Source organism: Hibiscus syriacus, unplaced genomic scaffold, assembly GCF_006381635.1.
Source record: "Hibiscus syriacus cultivar Baekdansim isolate YM2019G1 unplaced genomic scaffold, ASM638163v2 tig00110485_pilon, whole genome shotgun sequence".
NCBI lineage: Eukaryota > Viridiplantae > Streptophyta > Magnoliopsida > Malvales > Malvaceae > Hibiscus > Hibiscus syriacus.
The window spans coordinates 743,432-747,689 of NW_024062760.1; the positions used below are offsets into that span (position 1 = coordinate 743,432).

The window sequence follows — 4,258 nt, forward strand, 5'->3', positions numbered from 1 at the left end:
GCCACATCAACATTTCATGCTCAAATTCATGTACATTGTCTTAGCCTTGATTCCAGAACAAAAAGTGTAATTTCCAATTCTTTTAAGCATATTTTTCAAAAGTCATTGCCATGCACACATAAATCATGTAAAAACGCTCAAATTATGTAAAAACGCCCAAATCAACAATAAATATGAATAAACAATAAACATTTAAGCATAAAATATATCACAAAATAAACATTAGTCAGTAAGGATGAAGAATGCACTAATCCTGAAAAAAATATTAGTTTGAAAAAATAAAAAGCAAGTGAAACTGTGATTGATAAAAACGAGTCAACTCATGCTGATATATATATATTTGAATAGTGAGTTGATTACAAGATAGTTATTGACAATTCACACACTTTACAAACATAGTTACTCAAATTTAGGATTTAGAAAATAAAATTATTTTAACCATTAAAGTTATTTGATGGGTTCATATGATATTTATATTTTTATTATGCAACAATACATTTATATTTATATTTAAGCAAAACCCAAAACTTTATTAAAAATTAAGTGACAAACAAAAACGAAATTCATTGAAAAAAAAGGATGGGTAAAAGCCAGTTTAGAGGCATAATCCAGGAGGCCTAGGGTTCAAAAAGTTCAGCAAAAAACCCTTTCTTTCTCCTTGGTTTCCACCCCATATCTTTGCAGAGTTGATCATTATACCATATCAAAGCATCAATGCACTTTCTACGACAGTATCCACCGAGTATTGTTTCAAGTATTCATCCCATAGTTTATATCTTTCTCCATCTCTTTAATGCTTGATAGCTTGAATGTCCCGTCCAGAAGTTCTGCTATCCATCTGCATCTCATCTCCTACGAAAGTATATTCGAAATACTCTCCGAGAATCCCAGTACGGCTAGATGTGGTATCCTTGCTGAATGCACTCCCTGATCAAACAACACCACGTCATATAATCTTTTATAATCGTGTGTTTAAAGTGTTTTATATTGCAGTTAGGGAAGAACATTCGATCGAGTCGAGTCTAAAATACAAGTTATTCGAGTTGACATCGAATTTTATGATTCAAAATTTATTTGAAATTTTTTCAGTCGAATTTGTCACTCAAATTTTATTTGAAATTCTTTCGGCTCGAATTTTGCTTACTCTTAATTGTAGCCTGTATCAACATGTTATTGTGGCCAACTGACCTGTAGAGTGGAAGGGCTGCATCAGGGGATCCGGTAATGTAGTCTTTGAAGATTTGGGAAATGAAAATGTCTTCGAGCTTTTGTTCACTTTTGAATCCGGTGGCCAAGATGACTAGGTCAGCTTCAATTGGTACATTGTCACCTTCAACCAAAACTCCGTTGTCGCAGAAACTGAAGCTCGGGGCCTTTTTCAATTTGAGTTCTCCCTCTTCGACTTTGTCGTAGAATTCCGCCGGAACAGTCGAGATCAAGCATGAACTGATTTCATTGAGGAAGCTATGCGTTGGGACCATGCCATGTTTTGCCAACGAATTTCCTTTTTGTCACTCTCAAATTTCGAATTTGCTACCTCTGTCAAAAAAGAAACACCCTTTACAGAAATCGATGTTATTCGGATTAGAGTGTAAGTGTCGGATCGGATACGAGTAGCTCACCAGCTGTGCAAGAGTTGTAGCCAAGAGACCAAGGAGAAACCCTTCACCAGGCTTATGAACCATGAGTTCCGAAAATCGACTGAGATATTTGTCTGCAAGTGAAAATCCCCCATGGAAGATAATCAGCTGACCTGTATATAAGTGTGCATGGATGACTTATTTAAAAATACAGTTTTATAAAGACTCAAAACGGCATAGTTTTGTAAACGAATTTTATTATTCCCAAAATCAATCAAGTAATTCATTAATCTATCATTATTCCCAAAACAAATTAAACCCTTCCCGCTCAAACCCCAAAACTCTTTCAGACGACAAACGTAAATTTCTTTGTGAATGAATCTTACTTGACTAAAAATCTCCTGCATTTGATTTTCACTGCAAAAACAATATGGAAGAAAAATTCTGCGACCAAAATTTTTTTGTGAATGAATCTGCAAAACTCTTCAGACGAACAAAATTGTTGCAGTTGCGTCTAGTGCTGGAACGCCTCTCTTGGCTTCAACCCTTCGAATTGTATCCCTGAACTTCTTGCATGCTTTCTTTGTCACTACAATTCTCTCCTACCCATTTCATCCGTTTCCATCGACCTGCTCCAAATCTCTGCTTTCCACTGAAGGAATCTGTGAAGGAACCCGTGGAACCATAGTTAAACATCCTTCGTTTTCCTTCTTGCTCTCTTCGATTTTAGTTGATTTCGTGACGGCTGCCCATAGGAATTGGTCTGCGACAATTCTAAGCCCAAATCAAATCAGGAAAAAAACCGTAAACAGCTAAAAAAGGGAAACGAAATGATGAGGAAATGTACTCTTGAAGCCGGAGATGAAGTCGAATGGAGAGAGAAAAAGAGGGTAGAAGGAGGAGAATAACACAAGGGCGGTTCATTAGGATCAAGGAGTGGGTTCGGGTTAAAGAGAACGATGGCTTTTTCGTGATTTTGAGGGAAGGAGTCCTCCTCGATAATCAGGGGCAAATAGACGTCGAGACGGCGAATCTTGGTGGCCGGCAACGAGAGCGAAACAGATGTCATGTCAGTTTTCCGTTAATAGATTAACGGTAAAATAATTTAATTGGATTTAAACATAAACGTTAATACTAACTTTAATTAAATTAAAATATTAGTGACATCTTTTAGTCCACTTAAAGATCAATGACATTTGAAGTAGTTTACCCTTTAAAATTTACTGTCAACAACAAAATTAAAATGATTTCTTTATCAAAGAATGAATAAAAAATAAATAATTAATCTTTCCACATCACAAAAGTCCATAAAAAATAAATTTTTAGTACTTTAAATTTAGGGTAGAATACATATTTAGTACTTAAACTATTAGTTTTAATATGTTTTAGTATCTAAACTTTTATATTTTTCAAATTCATACCTAATATTTAGTTTTCATTTCATTTTAGTATTCCACTATTAAAAACTTAAAGTGTTTAGTAACTAAACTATTAGTTTTGATTATTTTTAGTACTGTCGTAACCGTCTTTCGGTTTGGGCCCCGGAATTGGGCTTCGACTTGAAAAATGGATTGAAGTCGCCACCGATTATTTATTTAAAAATAAATAGATTAATCGGATACCTTATATCTTACCTGATCTGCGTCTTACCAAAGATATGTCGGATTCGGGAGTCGGTTACAGCTAAGGAAGGATTAGCACCCTTGAACTGCCCTTTCGGTACTATGTAATTTCCAGTTGTCTTTAATTAAGAAAGTTGTAAATTTAAATTAAAATGTAAAATGACGATCCAAATTACTTACCTTAGATTGCTTAAATGTACCCTTAAAAGATCAAGACATATAGATAAGGAATGCAATAAAACACCTAAGTAAAATGGAAAACAATAAGATGAGAAAATATAGAATATAAATGATGGTAAAATAAAAAGATATAAAAAAAATAAAAAGATATATATAATAGTAATAAATAAAAAAACTAAAAAACTAAATAAATAAATAACTATAATCAAATATGTACAAATAAAATAAAAAAGGAATAAATAAATAAATAAAACAATGGTGAAATAAATAACATACAAATGTAAAGTGATAAGAATTAATAAAATGTCCATATGTATATAAAAAATGTAAATATAGCGTATAAGGTAAATAATAAGTTAATAAACATATAATATTAATACCATATATATATAATAACTAAATATGAGAGGAAAAAATCTATATATAGTAATAGAAAAACTAAATATGAAGATAATATAATAGAAAAAAAAGTAAGAAATAATAAGATAAATACAAATGTATACACATATATATATATATAAACATATAAAATACTACTAATAATATATACGAGTGTATAAAAAAAACTAATAAATATAAATATATAATTATAATGTAATAAAAAGATAATTAAATTAAAATCCAGAGAAAGGATTAAATGAAAGAACTGCAGGCTAGAGGTCAAAATTCCAAAGCAATATTAAGGTTAATTTCGATTTGAGGGGGAAAACGGCTCTTTTCGAGGTAACATGGATCAAAAGGGTAGTTTACCCTATTTAGATAGAAACACGCTGATGGTTTAATTCATTTGGGGATGAAATGGAAGGAGTTAAAATAAAAGGACTAAACTGAGATTGCTCCTATTTTGCGTGAAAAAACGTGAATCCGGTCACGGTC

At 32.2% G+C, this 4,258-nt stretch overlaps 1 pseudogene; it reads right to left on the reverse strand.

Moving 5' to 3' along the window:
* Positions 1-247: 247 nt before the first annotated feature.
* On the reverse strand, positions 248-2,649 carry LOC120129332 (annotated as a pseudogene).
* Positions 2,650-4,258: the final 1,609 nt, after the last annotated feature.